General features: G+C 43.2%; 1 non-coding gene and 1 pseudogene across 1 annotated transcript; both read left to right on the forward strand.

Annotated features, from left to right (window-relative positions):
* Window positions 1-1,288: 1,288 nt before the first annotated feature.
* LOC111163257 (tRNA-splicing ligase complex subunit RTRAF pseudogene) lies at window positions 1,289-3,271 on the forward strand (annotated as a pseudogene).
* On the forward strand, window positions 1,668-1,774 carry LOC115803894 (U6 spliceosomal RNA). Its single transcript, XR_004024694.1, has one exon. It is a non-coding gene; the product is annotated as a U6 spliceosomal RNA (small nuclear RNA).
* Window positions 3,272-20,748: the final 17,477 nt, after the last annotated feature.

Genomic DNA, 20,748 nt, shown 5'->3' on the forward strand with positions numbered 1-20,748 from the left:
GGAGCATAGAGGTGGTATTACGGTTTGAACTGTGTCTCACCAAAATTTATATGTTGATATCCTCCTCTCCATTACCTCAGAATGTGCCTTTACTTGGAGATAGGGTCTTTCCACAGGTAATCATGGTAAAAAGAGATCATAAAAATTGGCCCTAATCCAACATGACTGGTGTCCCTCTAAAATGGGGAAATTTGGACACAGAGAGAATGCCATGTAAAGATAAAGGCAGCAAGCCAAGAAACATCAAAGATTGCCAGAAAACCATTAGAAGCTAGGAGAGACAGAGGGAACAGGTTTTTTCCTCACAGGCCTCAGAAGGAGCCAACACCACCACACCCTGATCTAGGACTTCCAGACAGCAGTGAGCAGTCCCAAAGAGAGATATTAGTTCCCTGCCCAGGAATTGAACCTGGGTAGCCTGGATGAAAACCAGGAATCTTAACCAGTAGGCCACCAGGGGCTAGAGGCTGGAAGTAAAGTGGCCCTGGCTCTTGCCCCGGTTTGAAAGCAAGAATGTTTCAAGGAGGCAGAAACTGTACAAAGGAGTACAAAGTTTATTATTGGAGACACAGCACAACAAGTGGGAGGGCACACAGAGAAAGTGTTTGACTGAAGCAAGGCTGAAATACACATCCAGAGAGAGAGGGTGTGGGCCTCCTTCCTAATGAGGAGCACAGTAAAGAGGTGATTTAAATCACTTGTATAGGGCAGTCCTTCTGGGGCTTTGTTTACCTTGGACCAATTATCTTGTTTCTTTTTTCACACCTGACTGGGCCTAGGATCCTCCCCAACATGTGTGCTCAACTTTTCGCTAAGACGGATCCCACAGCAGAGGCCTGTGACGGTATGTCCACCCTTATTATGGGGTGGCGCCCCCTCCTTTTTGACCCCCAAGGAGTCCTTCTGCTCCTCTGCAGTCGGGGAAATTTCCCTGACCTCAGCAGTGGTCATCTTCCTTCTTTATTCCAGCAGAGCTCAGCTTCTGCCGCTAGCTTTGTCCTTGGAGTGTCTGGGGGAAAACAAAGCTTCAGTTTTAGTTCACTTGACAAACACGAGCTCTCCAGACCAGGAGCCCATCTACCTCCTACCTCGGAAGGGCAAGGAAGGGGAGCGAGGGCTAATACCTGGGGACATATTAAAGGGAAAGCATCTCTTCCTCCATGAGAAGAGGAAAAGCCAGATGCAGGTGAGATGAGGATTCCTGGGCAATGACCTATTTGAGGAAGCATTCTCAGGAATGACCTGAAGGGGAGCGGGAAAAGAAAGCAGGAAGGGAAGGGGGCCGAGCATGAATGCCATGACAGCAAAGTGCCATGAAGACACCCAGACTTGGGTGCATTCCCCTGGGGAGCTCTCACAGCTCAGTCATCCCAGTCATCGGGTAAGTTTGCGGGGTATTTATACTCCCGATTCAGGCAGCCTGAGGGCAGTCCTCAGACAAGAGACACAGGTGCTGGCTGTGGGAAGTGAAGGCACATGGGGGTGCTAGTGTGCCCCCAGACAGCGAAGGAATCCAAGGGGACATGGGCAGAGCTCGGGCAGCCTCTGCTATACAGCTGTGGGTTGGCAGGACAACAAGAGAGTAACACATGAAAAGTTCTATATCCCCTTTTATTCTATAGGGAAGACATTTGAGGAGAATGCGGAAGGTTTAAAGTATGAAAGAGGTGCTCGCTTCAGCAGCACATATACTAAAATTGGAACGATACAGAGAAGATTAGCATGGCCCCTGCGCAAGGATGACACTCAAATTCATGAAGCGTTCCATATTTTTGGGAAGCAGCCGTATAGCACAGGGAGATCAGCTCGGTGCTTAGTGACCGATCAGCTCGGTGATCAGCTCGGTGCTTAGAGGGGTGGGATAGGGAGGGTGGGATAGGATGGTGGGAGGGAGACGCGAGAAGGAGGAGATATGGGGATATATGAACATGTATAGCTGATTCCCTTTGTTATAAAGCAGAAACTAACACACCCTTGTAAAGCAATTATACTTCAATAAAGATGTTAAAAATAAATAAATAAAAAATTAAGTATGAAAGAGAAAGCTGATCAGGAAGGTACAGAAAGATTGCCAGGCAACAGTGAAGTCCCAGTTGAGAGAGAGACCATGACCTTGTTATGGCACAAACACCAACAGCATCCAGGTATAACAGGACGGTGGGGCAAAAGAGGAGTGATTGGCAAAGACGCGGTAAAGGCATTCGGTCTTTCCTGGGCAGGAAAGGAACTTAGAACCTTAGAACTGAATAGAAAGGGAGACAACGGAGAGGCCAGGGGCTTGGCAGTTTTAACAAATTTGAAGAACAGGTATTGTGGGAGCAACTGGGTTAAAAAAATGTGGAAGGATGAGAGGGTGTGGTCCCAGATTTAAGAAACGGTGATGCAAGGTCCAGGCTGTGGCCATTACGGTGGGTACCTAAGGTGGAACAGAGGGGAAGGTCACTGGAGTTGAGGAGGTCAAAGAACAAACAGGCTGCTCTCACCACGTTGCTGGTGCCTGAATCACCCACTCCTCTTCCCTTCTCCTCTCCTGGCTGAAGCCTGGGGGACCATGGCCAGAAGCTGGGACCACTGCAATCCTGCCAACTACAGTGCAAAGATGAAACAGAATTTAGAAACAATTGTTTGGCTCGAAGACCAGAAAACCAGACACTATGAGATTAAAGACAGAAATAATTTAAGAAACGTTCACAGCAGTGACTGACCCAAGTTCTTTGAAAGGTATCTCAGCGCCATGAACTGGTTTTTCAAGATCGCCAAGTAGCAATTGGCTGGCTTCTTGATTTAGCTGTTGACTATGGAGGTAATGCTGAAAAATATAAAGACTTGGGACCTGATGGTGCAAAACATGCAGACAGTGCAACTAAAAATGCAGAGCCATTGATCAGTTTGGATGTAAATAATCCTGCTAGGAAGGCTGGGGTAAAGGCTTTGCTAACCTCCTTTGGGTTCAGCGTCACAGTGATTACCTGGTAACAAGGTAACGAGGTAAAAAAAGGCAATTCTCATTATGGTCCAGGACCTCCTGAACAGGATATAGTTGCTGGAGGAAATCGAACAAAAGAAGGCTTGCCTGTTGCTTTAGACAAGCATATTCTTGGTTTGGACACAGGAAATGCAGTTCTCCATGAAGCTACTCAAATTCTGTTGCATATAGAAGAGCTCAGAGAGCTGCAGACAAAAGTGAATGCAGCCAGAGTGGCTGTTCGGGCGATTCTTGCTGATCCAGACAGACCACAGGCTGGGGAAAGTTGGAGGACGAACCTTGTAGGATTTCAGCTTCTCACCTGCTTAGTACAATTGGGAACCACGTACGCTCTGGCGTATGTTTGGAAATCAAATGTCACATTTTCAAAGGAGAAACCCCAGAAAATGGATGATGGTCTAGAGATTTACCATCATTGCTTTTTCTTTAATAAAGTTCTAGGAAGTGGGGAAAAGAAAAGAGAACTAGCAGGATGGGTGTGGAACGGGTCATGTACATGGACACTGAAAACTCACAGGAAGCCTCAGAGCCAGGCGCTGACTAGAGCAATGCTAACGGTAATACTCATCACTGACACATACTGAGTGCTTCCACCTGCTTTATCTCATTTCATCCTCCTTTTCTTCCTTCAGGTCTTAGCTTAAATGGCACCTCATTCCCTAACACCCTTCCCATCATAGTGCTCCTTCATTCTGTCTCAAACTCTTCATAGAACATATATCAGTTTATAATTATTTTCTTCTGTTCACTTTTTTTTTGCGGTACACGGGCCTCTCACTGCTGTGGCCTCTCCCGTTGCGGAGCACAGGCTCTGGACGCCCAGGCCCAGCGGCCATGGCTCACGGGCCCAGCCGCTCCGCGGCATGTGGGATCTTCCTGGACCGGGGCACGAACCCGTGTCCCCTGCATCAGCAGGCGGACTCTCAACCACTGTGCCACCAGGAAAGCCCCAAAGTCCACATTCTTAATGATAACACCTCCAAAAAATTTTCAGTGACTGAGAGGAGATGAAGGAAGTGGGGAGAGAGCAGGGCAGAGATGGGTGTACTGCCCTGCTCTCAGGTTATATGGTAGTTGTAGGACCAAGGACCTTCATACTAGAAATAGTTCAGAAGTAGCCCTGGAAAGGAAGGAGGGCTGCTAACCTACCTTCTGACCCCAGGTGTTCGAGATGTGGGCAATGCATAGTATCCTTTTGAGAGAGCTGCAGAGAAATCTCTCGGAGGAGCTCTGGGTTTCTATTAGCCAAGAGGTAGAGGGAAATGTCCATGAAGAGCTCACACTCCTTGGTAGGGTTTGCTTAGCATAGGATGAGGCTCCAGGGGGTGCAGTGGGAGGCTTTAGGGGAGCAAAGCAGTAGGAAGAGGCAACGCAGAGCAGAATGCAGACGAGGGTGTGAAAGAAGATATATAATGGGGAGGCTTATATTTCGAGCATTAAACCAAGGATCAGAGGGCTGTGGGGAAGGTCAGGTTCAGCTGGCCACATATTTGCAAAGAATCATCCTTACCAGTCTTCTGATGGGCAGGAGAAATTCAGAGCATTCCGGAAGAAGTCAGTCTTGTCCTAAGTTGGTTGGGTTTTGAAGACAGTCTCATCTCACTCTCATCTCACTGACCCATGAGAGTTCTACTTAGTCCCCAGGACTCTATCAGCAGTTGAACACAGCAGAGGGAGTGGACATGATTCAGGTCTCCAGGAATGTGTCAGGGATGGCCTGTACTGATTTGCTTCAAACAGAATCAGACAGCACAACAGGGTAAGCCTGCAAGTTCCTGGGCAAAAACCGTTTACTCAGCTCTGTAACTCCAGAATGTAACAGATGCCCGCCTCACATACCAGAAAGAGGCTCGCTAAATGCTTGTTGATTGAATGATTGTGGGTTTATACGCTTTGTGATGGAATTCAGCACAGCCATCTAGTAATATGGAGTATTATAGAGACATTTAAGTTCAAGATTAGATTTGAGTAAAGATTGAATCAGTAGGGCTCCCCCGCAAAATCCTTGAAATATAGCAAAATGGAGACTATTTTTTTGTGTGTAGTGAAAAAGCCTAACATAAGATTTTCCATCTTAACCATTTTAAAGTGTACGGTTCAGTCGTATTAAGTATATTCACATTGTTGTGAAACAGATCTCCAGAACTTTTTCAGCTTGTAAATCTGAAGCTCTATACTCATTAAACAACCCCCCTTTTCCCCCCGCTCACCGGCCCCTGGTACCCACCATTCCATTTTCTGTCTCTATGAATTGGACTACCTTACATACCTCATATAAGTGGAATCATACAGTATTTACCTTTTTGTGATTGGCTTATTTTGTTCAGCATAACATTCTCAAGTTTCATCCATGTTGTAGCGTGTGACAGGATTTCTTTTCTTTTTAAGGCTAAATAATATTCCATTGTATGCATATACTATATTTTGTTTATTCATCTGTTGATAGACATTTGGGTTGCTCCTACCTCTTGGCAGTTGTGAATAATGCTACTCTATATGTGGTTGAACAAATAACTCTTTGAGACCCTCCTTTCAATTCTCTAGGATATATATTCAGAAATAGAATTGCTGGATCACATGGTAGTATTATTTTTTGTTCTTTGAGGATCTTCCATACTGTTTTCCATAGTGGTCGCACCATTGCACAATCTTGACAACAGTACACAAGGGTTCCAATTTTACCACATCCTCACCAACCCTTCTTATTTTTTTTTATAGCCTTTCTAATGGGTGTGAGGTGATACGTCACCGTGGTTTCGATTTACGTTTCTCTGATGATTAGTGATGTTGGGCATCTTTTCACTTGCTCGTTGGCCACTTGTATTCATCTTTGGAGAAATGTTTATTCAAGTCTTTTGTCTATTTTTTGGTTGGGGTATTTGGGGTTTTTTTTGTTTGTTTGTTTTAGGAATTCTTTATTTATTCTAGATATTAACCCCTTATCAGACATATGATTTGCAAATAATTTCTCCCATTCCATGGGTTGCCTTTTCTCTCTGTTGATTGTGTCCTTTCACGCACAAAAGCTTTTAAGTTTGATGTGGTCAAAATGTAGATGTTTTAACCACAATGAAGTAGCTACGAGATCATGGACCAATACTTCTAATGTTGGCATGAAAATCTTACTTACATGATTAGGAAGATATTCAAGGTAAACTGACATTTGCACTAAAACATCTCTTTATTTGAAGTGTTGGCTTTGGAACTGAGCCTGGAATTACTCTAGGCTGTATTCCGCAAGGGGCTCAGGTGCAACACTGGACCTGCTTAATACAATAAAACTGATGTTATAAAACTTGGTGCAATAAGACGACAACAACAAAAACTAAAAAAACTAAAAAATAAAATGAAACACGGTGCAGCAATTATCACTAAGGAAAGGTATTAAGCAAAACCAGTAATATTAGTGATTTAAAAGTTGCCACCTGGATTATGCAGCCATTACTTTTTTTTTTTTTTTTGGCTGCACCACGCAGCATGCAGGATCTTAGCTCCCCCACTGGGGATCAAACCATTGCCACCTGCGGCGGAAGCGTGGCGTCTTAACCACTGGACCGCCAGGGAAGTCCCACAAATGTTAATAAAACCCTTAAAGGACATGATAGAATGCTTTGAAAGTAATATTAAGAAAAAAAAGTTAGATATAAAATTGTAGAATTCATTTTCATAATTTTAACAAAACACATGCAAGACCATAAAGCTGAAAATTCTGACGGAACATTGCCAAGACAAATTAAAGAAGGCCTAATTAAACAGAGAGGTGTACACCATGTTTATAGATTGTAACATTCAATATTGCTGAGATACTTTAGTTATCTTAAAAACCACTAATGCCCATCAGCAGTAATTCATTATTTTAAATGGTGGTTTACGTTTTATATTGCTAACATCTGAAAAGTGTAAGCATTTTACTGGGATACTCTATATTGTCGAATTTGATAGATTTCAGGGTGGGCTCAACAAAAAAGTAGTTTCTGAACCTGCAAAGGAGATGACCAGTGCTGGGATTGTGGGTTTTTTACTGGGGACAATCCTATTTTTTACTGAGTGACTGTCCTACAAGTGAGCAAATCCTTTTTGACTCCTCTTCAGCTGTAATAATCTGGGATTAGCCTCAGCTTCAGAGGTAGAAGCAACATGTGGCATCACCTCTCAAGATGGTATGAATAAAATAGTCCTTAGGGCAAGAAATCTTAAATTTCCCCATCAATAAAAAGAAAGTATTCCCGGCTCCTGGGTGATGGAGCTGTATTCAGATAAGGTTAAGGCTTTAGATCACTGGAAAATTAACTATTCACGTGAAAGTCATTAACCATTCTCGTGCCCTAGGGCACTCCAATATGAAGAGTCAAGTTGAAGAGGGAGAATCAGCCAGCAAGGGAGATTGAAAAAGAGTGTCTACTAGGATAGGGCAGGGAACCCTGTGTGGTGCCGTAGAAACCAAGTGAAGAAAGTATACTAGGTACTGTATGAATCAGGATCCAATCAAAGGAAAGCAAACCAGTTCTAGGTATTTCAGACAGAAGAATTTAATAAAGGAACTGGCTACAAGAGTATTAGAAAAGATGGAGGAGCAGAAGAGGAGAGGGGTGATTACTCAAAGATTATTAACTTCAGGAAACCATCACCACTCTGGGCTAGAAGTGCAAAAATGTTACCTGAAGCCCGGGGCACAGTATCCCTAAGGTTCCTGTTGGTTGTTGGAGCCCAGTTATCTGAGCAGGAGCCCGGGAGCCTGCACTTACAGGTTGTTGCCCCTGTGTCCACAGGCACCACCCAGATCCACTGCTGCCATTGTCACTAGAGCCAATGCTGTCACCACCACCAACGCCGTACTGCTCAGTGGTACTGCTGTCACTGATGCCACAGACACCACAAGAAGCCAGAGTCAGAAAGGGAGGCAATTCTCTCTTCCTTTCATCTTCCAGTGCCTTTCGTTGACAAAACCTAAACAGAAACCGGCTAGCTCGGGAGTCTGGAAAGTATCATTTGTCTCTCTCTGATACATAGCAGAGCACAGAAAGGCAGATAAGGGCCAAGAGCAATAGGCAAATGACCAGCATAATCTACCCTTTTGGTCATTCAGCATCCCTTCTTATTCTCTACCTGTATTTAGGTCAAAGACTCAAAGACTAAATTGAAGTTACTTACCAATGCTGCCTACATCTTAGAAACCTTTCATAGCTCTCCATTATCTTCAGAGTAAAGTCAAAACCCCATAGCTTGGAGGTTAAAACCTACCAAGCTAGACCAAGCTTCCTTTCGTAACTTCTCACTATTCCAACTAGATTGATCCATATTTCATTTCCCAAACACATCTGGTATATTTCTCCCTCTAAGCCTTTGAGCTTGTCATTTCTCCCACCTAAAATGCATTCCCCTTCTCATCTTTTCTACCTCCTCGGCTCCAAACCTACCCAATGATCACAGCATGGCTCAGGTTCAATTCCTCCACACAGTCCCCTCCCAAAGGCGTCAGCTCTCAGCACTCTTCCACTCTCTGAATTCCTCAAGTCTATGCCACTGATAGAGACCAACTAGCCTTCCTGGCAACCCCATGGCACCTAGTGGCATATTGCCTCCAACCTATCCATTTACTGGCTGATTTCTGGCGGTGGAGGATAGGGAAAATGAATTGGCAACACATAGCCGACTATTAATTGGAAGGCCAAGGCACTTACTGCCCGATATCAGCTTCCTGCTGTCTCCCATAGGCCCCACTAAGGCTCTGCCTGTTTAATTCTGAATTATAATTTGGAGCAGTTCATCAATTCTCCATAGCAACCTTCAGAGGAGCTCAGCGGGCCTCCAGAGACATTGTTCTCAGATTACTACCAAGCTAGCAACCTGGTTGAGGGTATTACTAAACCACACAGCTTGCCAGCTAATATCAAGTCAAAGCAGAAGCAAACAAAATGTTTTCAAGGGTGTTGCTCAACAGGAATCATGTGACCTGAGAAAACTTGCAAAGACTCAGAGCTAAACAAATTTCTGCTTAGCTATCCTGAGTCTGCTCCTGACAAAGATTAAAAGAAGCAAAGCAGCTATAAATCCTCCTTCTCTATGGAAGTTTAAGATGTGGTTCAGGGCTTCCCTGGTGGCGCAGGGGTTAAGAATCCACCTGCCAATGCAGGAGGCACGGGTTCAAGCCCCAGTCTGGGAAGATCCCACATGCTGCGGAGCAACTAAGCCCATGCGCCACATCTACTGAGCCTGTGCTCTAGAGCCCGCGAGCCACAACTACTGAGCCCATGTGCCAAAACTACCAAAGCCCGCGCACCTAGAGCCCGTGCTCCACAACAAGAGAAGCCACCCCAATGAGAAGCCCGTGCACCTCAATGAACAGTAGCCCCCGCTCGCCGCAACTAGAGAAAGCCTGTGCACAGCAACGAAGACCCAACACAGCCAAAATAAACAAATTTTTAAAAAAGATGTAGTTCAGAATACTAACTCCTACCAACAAAGAAAGTTGTTCATCAACACGAACGGCAATCAGCAAAGAACCAAAGACGTGGTTCTTGTCCCGGTTCTGCCCTGCATGAGGCATGTCCCTTTCCCTCTCTGGAGCTCAGTTTCCTCATCTGAAAAATTAGGAATTTGAGCTAGATAATCCCCAAGGGCCCTTGCAACCATCAAATCCAAAGACATCTTTAATTGCTTTCTGGTCTCCTTTTACAAAACATCCAATTATTCATTGAAGACTATTAATCATCTATTATCTTGAAAGCCACCACATATGACTGTTCAGATTGTACACTGAACAAATCCAGAGGGCACCATCTACATTGGGTTTGTGTGAACTGTACCCCTGTGTTGAGTGGTAAACAACCTGAACATCCACACATAGCAGCCTTGATTATGCTCTTCAATTTGGACAATATTTAAATTTTCACCTTTTATTTTCTTAATACCCGTTGTTTCCTGACCTTGGGTCCCTACCAGCAGAGATGAAACTACATTAATATCTGGTACTGAGTTAAGTACTCTCTTATTGATTAACTTTTAATCATGGACAAGAAATGAGAATAATAACATTAATACACTATTGACCACATATGTGCAAGATACTTTACATATATTAACATTTAATCCTTATGAAATCCTATCAGGGATAAATATTTCATCCTTATCTTTGGATGGGAAAGTCGAGGCTCAGGGGGACTAAGTAAACTACCCCAGGGTTCCTAGCCAGAGCTAGAAAGTGGCTGAGATGAGGATTCAAAGTCACGTCTGACTCCAAAGCTCATCCTCTTTCCACTCCACCACCCATGACACCTTCTGTACGCTCCATACTCTGCCAACAAGCTTGACATTTTTCTGATATCAGTGAACACGTACAAGTAATTGGAACATTCAGTTAACCAGAAACAGCAGTAACGTTGCATAATCACACTAGAGAGAAGTCAACACTCACCCATTTCCATCCTGATGTTGCTGCTAACTAGAGATGTGCTTACCTCTCTGTGGGCCTGTGCTCTCATTTCAAATAGGAGTGATGTCTTGGGACCTTTTTAGGTAAGTTAAGTACCAGCAATTCCTATAGCAATGAGCATTTAATTATTTGCATTCTCTGAGTTTTTGTTAGTCTTTTTGGCTCCAGCTAAACAGTTGGGCCACTCTTGTGACCACTTCAGCCACCAAGGAGAGTTCTTTGTGGTCCTTGCTTCTTTATGCCTCCCTCGGGACACTCCTGTACTTCTTCCCCCTCAGCCTCAAGATCCCAGTTCTGAGAACTTATTCCATGTAGATTTGTAGGCTTTGAGACACTAGCCTATTATCAGCAGCCCTTGTTTCCTTCCCTCTCGTGTCTCCAGCTCTTTCAGGATTTCCCAGTGAATCGAGCATTGCATTCCTAAAGAGGGCTGATGTCAGAGTTGTGGTCAAATAGGAGGTGAAATGGAAGGACAGGTGCTGGCTGCTCCTTCACAGACCCTGTCTTTCAACTCAGCATCAATCAACAGAACTAGAGGATGTCCTAATGAGCAGCCATAACATTTTCAGATCCAGACCAGGTTTTCCTTCTCAATATGAATAGTCAATCATCATGCCTATGATTATGAGGGTAGGGGAAAAAGGAGATCTAAATAAAATTAAAACGTGAATTATTTCCCAAGTGCAGCTGTTTTCTGCTCCATAACACCTGGATACAAGATATAATATTTTCTTTATTTGTCTACGTCACACTATATCTGGCTCTGAACGCTTATCAATGTGTATGGGAAAAAAATATAATCTTCGTTATATGTAGAGGCCCACAACCTTCCCCTTCTCCCAGAATTGTACTTGGGTATCAGGGCACTTAGGCAATGCCGAAATTTGTGGGAAAGTTCTCTGATCCTCGGTGTGTCGAGGTTGACACTAAGAGGCTCATTACCCAAAACTATATGGCCCATTAAAAGATGACAGTTCAGGGCTTCCCTGGTGGCGCAGTGGTTGAGGGTCTGCCTGCCGATGCAGGGGACACGGGTTCGTTCCCCGGTCCGGGAAGATCCCACATGCCGCGGAGCGGCTGGGCCCGTGAGCCATGGCTGCTGAGCCTGCGCGTCCGGAGCCTGTGCTCCGCAACAGGAGAGGCCACAACGGTGAGAGGCCCGCGTACCGCAAAAAAAAAAAAAAAAAATGACAGTTCATAGCCCAGTTCATAGTGAGTGGGGACCTCACTCACTCCCAAGATTCCCATGATGCTGAGGGTTTAAACCCCAGGTTCCACGCATCACTTCCAACAGAGCAGCAGCCCCTCTTGGAATGCTGCATGGTGGCTGGGCCCTGGTCTCTGCCACTCTTGTGACCACCACTGCTACCAGGGAGAGTTCTCTGTGGTCCCTGCTCCTGTGTGGCTCCAGCCTGCTGTCTAACTCTGGAAAAGGGGCGTGTGATTGGTGAAGCTTAGATCACAGGTCCATACCTTTGCTACAAGGGAGGCTGGGAAAACAAGCATCTATACTGTGAGGCAGGCTCTGCCTCTTACCAAGACATGGAAAGCAAGGGATTCCCCAAACAAGTCATGGGCAGGAACAAAGAAGGACAATGTCTGTACTGCTTTAACCTGTGGATCTTGGCAAAACCCCTTGTCTTCTCTTGGGCTCAGCTTCCTCAGCTGAAAATAGAGATAATGACACTGACTTCACAGCATAAAAGCCCAGGAGACAAAGGCATACCTGGGCGACCCAGCCTCCCTGTCTTTGGGGTGTGGCAGGATGGGGCAAAGGGAGACGAAATCCCAGGAGAGGGATGAGATGTAGGGAGCATGCCTGGAGGTGATATGTTCTGACCATCAAGGCAAGGACCTGAGCTGAAATGCCCTCTAAAAGTGGGAATCATCTAGAAGTCATTCCTCTCCAACAGGTAACACTGAGCCAAGAGCATTCTAGAAGGAGTCAGACTTCAGGAAAGGAAAAAGAGAAAGAAGAAGGTGCTTTAAAATGGGACACTGTGTGCACATGGAGCCAGGAGAGGGAGGAAAGTCAAAACGTAGGGCAGTGCTAGAACAGAGGTCATCTTGCCCTAAATCAGGATTGGGTAACTGAGGCAGCTTCGCACAGAGGGCTCCAAGTCTTCTGATCTTCCCACATGCCTGCGGGCTGCCTGTTAACCAAGTCACATAGTTTCCAGTACAGCAGCAGTGAAGCTAAACAATTAAATCTCTGCCTCTTTGCTTTTCATGCGGAAGGTCTCTCCATGTGAAAAAATCTAATGTGATTTTTTCCCCCATAACTGTGTGCCTCCTCTGATGTTCCAGACAGGAAAACAAATAACAACTGATTATGAAATATGGTTCCAAAAAGAATGTTGAAGACTTGTTTACTGCTGTTTTTAATCTCTACAGTAGTTTGAGCTCAAAAATAATAATAAAAACACTATGACTATATACAGTGAAAGATATATACATATTTTTAGAACACCCTGCACAATTCTATAGTTACTCTATATTTATACACCATATATATGTGTGTGCATACATATAGAGATAATTTGTCTATATATGTATACACATATAATCACTGAATTGTACACTTTAAATTTTACTAAAAATTATTGAATTGTACACTTACAGTGGGCATATTTTATGGTATGTAAATTATACCTCAATAAAGCTGTCTTTAAAAACCACCCTACACAAGATTTGAAAACAAACTACAATCTAGCAGAATATATTTGCCATGAAAATAACTGTAACAGAGGTATCCTTACTATATAAAGAACCCTTCAACATCCTGAGAAAAATGTTTACATCCGAATTGAAAAATGGGCTAAGGGAGAAACAGACATGAAAAAAATCTTTATTTCACCAACAATCAAATAAATGTAGTTTTAAGAAGTTTTAATCTATAAAATTCTAAAAAATTGCAACTTCTTTTTTAAGATGATGTCCAGAATTGGTGAGAGTAGCTGACCCAGGCTGGGAAAACTCCTAGATCTCCTAGATATCATCTCCCTTCCTAACCCAGAGGGAATTAAGTCCTCCTTCTTTGTTTCAGTGTCACCCTAAACTTCCATCTCTTATCCCTTATTGTTACTGGCTACTTACAGGACTGTATCACCCAGTTAAATTTCAACCCCCTGAGAACTGTGGCTTATTCTTCAGTGTACTCTCAGTTCTAGCAGAGAATATAAACTCTACACGTTTATTCTATGTTTATTGAATGAATAAGAAGAGTGAAATTGGTACAGATTTCCAAAGGGCATTTTGATCATGTCTATCAAGTCCTTAAATTCTTTAATATTCTTTGACTCAGTGATTCAAAACTGAGAAGTCTGTCCTAACCAAAATGTACAAAGATATTTATCTCAGGGTTAGTTTTAAATGTGGGAACAATGCAAATGTCAAACATTCAGTGATAGATTAAAATTTTTTTTATTTTTATGTCCTTTTTCACTGTGGTAAAATGCACATAACATACTATTTACTATTTTAACCATTTTAAAATGTGAAATTCAGTGACATTTAATACATTCACGGTGTTGTGCAACCATCACTACTAACTTGTTCCAGCACATTTTCTTCACCCCAAAAGGGAACTTCATACCCATTGAGCGGGCTCTCCCCATTCCCCCTTCCCCCAGAAGGGGGAACCACAATCTGCTTTCTGTCTCTATAGATTTACCTATTCTGGATATCTCTTATAAATGGAATCATACAGTACTGTATGTGGTCTTTTGTGTCTGGCTTGTTTCATTTAGCATAATGTTTTCAAGATTCAACCATGTGGTAGTAATTCATTCCTTTTTATGGATGAATAATATACCATTGTATGAATATACCATATTTTATTTATCCATTAATCAGCTAATGAACATTTGGGTTGTTTCCACCTTTGGCTGTTGTGAATAGTACCGCTATAAACATTCATGTCCAAATTTTTGTTCAAACACTGTTTTCAGTTCTTTAGAGTATATACACCAGGAGTGGAATTGCTGGGTATTTCTATGTTTATGTTCTATAGTAATTCTATGTTAAATTTATCGAGGAAGGGCCAAACTGTTTTCCACAGTGGCTGCACCATTTTACATTCCCACCAACAATGCACAAGGGTTCCATAGATTCACATTTTATTATGTGCTTTTGCGATGTGAGACGGTTCTGGCATGAATAAAACAGACAAGTCCCTGCTTTTAAGAAGCTGACATTCAGGGACTTCCCTGGTGGTCCAGTGGTTAAGACTCCATGCTCCCAATGTAGGGGACGTGGGTTCAATCCCTGGTGGGGGAACTAGATCTCACATGCATGCTGCAACTAAAGATCCCGCATGCCGCAACTAAGACACGGTGCAGCCAAAATAAATAAATAATAAAATAAATAGGTACATATAAATAAAAAGAAACACATTCAGCAGAGGGAGTCAGGTAATAAACAAGTAAATAAACATAAACCTTCTTTTGATTTTTTTTCAACTATTTGAAAACGTTAAGACCCATTCTTAGTACGCGGGCCGTGCAAAAACAAGCTGCAAGCCAGACTTGGCCCGAGGGCTGTAGTTTTCTGACGCCTGAGGTACATTCCCACTTACCAAGACTGACCTACCTAGCTGCTGCCAACCTGCCGCCAACCTGCCAGGTACAAAGATCAATGCTGAGCCCGGGATACGATGCCTCACGACTGCCAACCAACCCCTTCAGCAGGAAGAGATAGGGTTACTGTGATACCACAGGGGTTGAGAGGAATGCGTGTAGAACCCAGGTAATCCTGGGACTTCCCTGGTGGTCCAGTGGTTAAGACTCCGAGCTCCCAATGCAGGGGGCATGGGTTCAATCCCTGGTTGGGCAACTAAGATCCTGTATGCCGCGTGGCACAGCCAAGAAAAAAGAACCCAGGTGATCTAGTCAGGTCTCTCTTCATATCACTTACTTGACAATTGTACTGCAAATGGACAAGTGCTGCAACCCTGACCTGAGAAGGACATGGTGACAAGGGGCTCAGACCACTACGGGTGAGCCATCAAGATTTGAAGAAGTGACATGAGCGTGAGGATAGCGGAGGCGGGACAAGATGGGTGTCAGCTGTGGTCCAAGAGCAGCTGCAGCTACGGAGCTGTAGTTCATCCCAAGAGCCTCCCTCTTCCAATTTTTCCCCTTAGTAGGAAAGACCCATGGGACCCATGAAGGAGATGCTCCCCAATAATGTCAGAATAAGGGGATCTGCATGAAGCAAGGCACGGACTTTAGCCATCATGTAAGTGTAACTGAGCAGGACCCTATGGGGCCTTCCTGGGACAGACCCCTCCCCCATATCCTCTACTGTAGCTCCTCTCTGAAGTACCCAGGTAATAGTATCTCATGCATATTTCCTGAGTTTTTCAGATGCTTAAAACCACCACCAAATGCAAGAAATTAACTACCTGATGATCATGTGCATGTAGGCCTATCTAAGGATCAATCACCATCAACCAATCAGAGAACTGTGCATGAGCTGATGACGTACCCTGTGACCACCCCCTCCCTCACCTGGCCTTTAAAAATGATTTGCTGAAGCCCTTTGGGGAGTTCAGGTTTTGAGGGACACAAGCCACACATTCTCCTTTCATGGCTCAGCAGTAAACCTTTCTCTACTCCAAAGTCCAACGTTTTGGTTTGTTTGGCCCCACTGTGTGTCAGGCACATGAACTCGGAACGTGAGTTCAGTAACAGAAGTGTGCCCGCTTAGGTCTCCCTTTCAAGAGTGACCTTCCCCCACCACGTGTGTTGTTAGCTAATAGCCTCAGCCACAGGGCCTTCAGGATCCAGTCCGAGAGCAGAAGACCAACGTCCCAGCTCAATCAGTTAGGCAGGTGAAGTTCCCTCTTACACAGCCTCTTTCAGACGTCCTATTCAGGTCTTGCATTGATTGGATGAAGGCTGCCCACGTCAGGGAGGACAACCTGCTTTACTCAGTCTACCTGTTCAAACGTTAATCTCATCCCAAAACATCTCCACAGACACACACAGAATGATGTTTGACCGAATGTCTGGCAGCCCAAACCTTAGTCAAGTTAACTATGTTTGTCTATTTGTGTGTTGTGCTTCAAACAGTCTCTGACTATAGGCTCAGTGACACTCATAAAAGGTATAGATACCTGTAAGCAAGTTTTTTCACTCGGCCTATTGTTACTCTCTGGGACTGGATAGTAATTGATGGGCATCTTGGATGATATAAAACTAATCTGATTAAAATTAAGATAAGTCAATTATGAACCATGTAAAAGTAACCTAGAACTCAATTTTACAAATACTGTGTACCTCACTAGCTTAAGAGCTCCTTGAAAACACAGGAACTGTCTTAAATTACCTTTTATTCCCTCAACCTTACATACTGTCAGAAAGCCTTATAATGTCTCAAAGGTTCAGTCTCTTCATCTGTAGAATGGGGATTAAATGATTAAATGAGATAGTGCAGATAAAATGATAAATACAGTATCTGGCATGTAGTTAGTTCTTATTCAGTGTCAGCTTTTATTATTATCATCATCACTGTTTCTACATAAATCAATTATGCTACAACCATGTAATGAAATGTACACTTTTAATGTATCCACAACATCTTTCCTTTCCCTCTTCTTCCTTACAAACAGAATTCTAATTTTGTTGAGAATAAGAGTGGTTAGCCTCCCTTGATGATAGGGTTGGCTACAAGACTCAGTTCTGGCTAATTAAGTATAAGTGGGTATTGTTGTCTCCAACTTAATAAGTTCCTTGAGTGTGGGGGGTGGGGGGTGATTCAGCTAGCATATGCCTTTTGAACTTTGTCCTACTCTTTCTTTTTTTTTTTTTGGACTGTAGACATGATGCCTGCAGCTCCAGCAGCCATCTTTTGACCATGAGGCAATTTGAGTCTAGAAGCCAGCACTAGGGATAACAGAGAAGAAAGAATGAAGGAGGAGCCTGGATATCCTGAAGCTGCCATACCAGTCCTGGACTCCCTATTCCTGACTTCTCATTATACAAAAAATAAATAAATAAGTAAATAAAATAAATAAATTAATTAAATAAATAAGAAACTCTAATTTGTTTTGACCACTCTGTATACCTGTTTCCTCATCTATAAAATGGAAAGAATAATAGTAACCTAGCTCATAGGTTTGGAGTGAGAATTAAATGGGTTAATATATGTGACTTAAAATAACTGAAAACTATGAGCAGAATGACCTCTGAAAGTTGTAACATTCTGCTACTTCTTGAGCCATTTCCCTTGCTCTTTTGTGAGAAAAATGCCTGGCATTTAAGTGCTCAGTAATAAGTGTAAGCTAACATGATCAACATTATTATTATTTCAAGTTTTTGTTACAGGCAATTGAACCCAATTCATAACTGATACAGCAGTGATTAAAAACTATACCTATTGGGCTTCCCTGGTGGTGCAGTGGTTGAGAGTCCGCCTGCCGATGCAGGGGACACGGGTTCGTGCCCTGGTCCGCGAAGATCCCACATGCCGCGGAGCGGCTGGGCCCGTGAGCCATGGCCGCTGAGCCTGCGCGTCCAGAGCCTGTGCTCCGCAAACGGAGAGGCCACAACAGTGAGAGGCCCGCGTACCGCAAAAAACAAACAAACAAACAAAAACTATACCTATTAAAACTATCTAATGGCCAGGGAAGATAATTCTTTTTTTTTTAATTTATTATTTATTTTATTTATTTAGTTTTGGCTGCATTGGGTCTTCGTAGCTGCATGCAGGCTTTCTCTAGTTGCGGTGAGCAGGGGCTACTCTTCCTTGCAGTGCGCGGGCTTCCCCTTGCAGTGGCTTCTTTTGCTGCCAAGCAGGGGCTCTAGGCACGCAGGCTCAGTAGTTGTGGCGTGTGGGCTCTAGAGTGCAGGCTCAGTAGTTGTGGCACACAGGCTTAGTTGCTCCACGGCATGTGGGATCTTCCCAGACCAGGGCTCGAACCTGTGTCCCCTGCATTGGCAGGCAGATTCTTAACCACTGTGCCACCAGGGAAGCCCCAGAAGATAATTCTTTATAAAATGTTAAGTGAGGAAGAAAACACATTATAAAACTGTATATATAGTATGACCCCAATTTAAACAATTATAGAAATGCTCAGAAATTCAGAAAAGTCTTAGAAGTAATTAGTTCTGAGTGGTATGATCACAGGTAATATTTGTTGTCTTTATAGTTCATTTCCAAAATGTTAACAATAAACACAGGACATTTATAACTGGGAAAAATGTTATTTTAAGACATTTAAAAGTAGGCTAAGATATAACAAGTGATTTTTACCTTAAGCATATTCAAGGTAGCAATCCACGTGCTAGAATAGATCATCTAAGGAATAAGATAAACAAGTATGTGCAGTAGTGGTGAATTCACCCACAGAGCAGAACTAGTGGGAGCCTGAGGTTAAAAGAAGAGTCTGTACATAGGTAAATTGATAATGTGTTTATGTATGTGCCCCAAAGTTTCTGACCCACAAGTAAGGAATGTCTAAAAGGGAACACTGAGTCCTCAGTCTGGGGAACTTGGCTTGCTGCCTACTCATTAGAGTGAGAAGGCATCTAGGAAACACCAGGCGTGTCTTACTAAACGCATTTAAAGAGCATGCTTCTAATTGATTGTTTGTTCATGGAGAGAGAGGCAGTGCCAAGCACCATCCATGGCAATTGTCTGAATCAAACAGTTTTAGCAATAAAATTAAGCTTGATGTACTGACTCAAGGTTTTGGTTTTGTCTATGGAGACAGGCTCATACTTCCATGGCTTTAACACACAGAATTTGTCCCTGTGAGTCTCCCTCTAGCTAGCAGCACGGCCCTCTCAGGTGTGATGTTTGTACTATCGTCCACAAATCAGGAAAGAGCTGTTTTAGGATCAAGGAAATTCATAGGTATATATTTTACACTCGGGTCTTACTTGTGCAATTCTGAGAACAGTACGCAAGGAAAGTGGTTTTCTGACATAAATCCCAATAAAACATAATTTCTTCAAGAAGAGGTGCAGTGCCAACAGACCGTTTTCAGAGATTAACATTTGGCTTTCAAAAAAATTACCAACCTTGGTATTGTGCTCGGAATGAAATACGGTGCTCTTAACCACACATGGCAGAACTTTTGTGAGGAAGTGTTTTACTTCCAAAATTCCTTGGTGTATCTCCCTCCCCACCTGCCTCATGTGCTGCCACTACCACCTGCAGCAGATTTAGAGTTTGGTAAACTGCCCAGCTCAAGCCCCAGCTGAGCGGTGCTTACTTTCTCTACTTTTCCCAGTATCATCTTTTTCAAGACTGGGATACTAAAGCACAAAAGATAAAGGGGCACTTGGTATGTGAGGCAGAAAGTGATTCCAGTGAGTAAATATTTGTACCTCACTTGCTCTTATTATTTCTCAAGGCATTATGAGTAATAATAATAATTGCTAACATTCTGGGCAGGCTTTAATGGCCGTGCCACCTGTGTAGTTGCACGGGACCCCACTCTCGGAACAACCCTACACTTGGCTTAGTGCTCTGCTATTGTCATCTTAATTTTTGAACGTTTTCATTTTGCACTGAGCCCCACAAATTATGTAGCCAGTCCGATTAACATTTATAGGGCACTCGCTATGCATCAGACTCTGCTCTAAACATTTATCCATATTAAAGTTGGGTGGAGTACCACCAAACTGTATTCATTTCCTCATTACTCAGGGTAATTTACAGGAGTCTTGTTTTCTAGCCACTAAAAAGTGCTTAAATTAATTTGGGAGAGGGGAGTAAGGAAACACTTGTTCAGCAACTCTTTGTTTTAAAACAAAAGTTGTTTTTTTTTTTAAACTGTCACATTACTGTCTCTTTCATATCACAGATCTGCAATTACTTGTTGACCAGCTTGTTTCCTACGGAAACATAAGCTCCATGTTTTTCACCACTGAATTTACAGCATCTAACGTAATGTCTGACACATAATAGGTAATCAATAAATGTTTTAATAAACCAAGTGTCCAAAGCATCTTGGAAAATATAAACGTAGAAAAACAATGTCTCTCCTAAAGAGCACAACAGGTTATCAAATCACTTAATTCCTATGGATGCGGATTGATGCAAAAATAATGCTTTTTTGTCGTTTTGTAAAATAAAAGTTAATTTAAACAGTTCTTGAGTCCCTGCCATCTGCTTGGCAATGTGCTACATGCCAGAAGCATTCTAATAGATGGAGAAACACTGCAATACATGAACAATGCACACTCAGGAAGCCGTTAGCAACAAAGACAGTGTAGATGACAATGGAGACTAAGATGTGAGGTTTGCGTCCCATTTTGGTAGGGAACAGCCTTTAATGGGGGGAAAACCCCGTGGATGGGTGAAGGAAACAACCAAGAAG

Source organism: Delphinapterus leucas, chromosome 1 (genome assembly GCF_059928025.1).
Source record: "Delphinapterus leucas isolate spDelLeu-1000000601 "Yukka" chromosome 1, BTC_Dleu_Yukka2, whole genome shotgun sequence".
Classification (NCBI taxonomy): domain Eukaryota; kingdom Metazoa; phylum Chordata; class Mammalia; order Artiodactyla; family Monodontidae; genus Delphinapterus; species Delphinapterus leucas.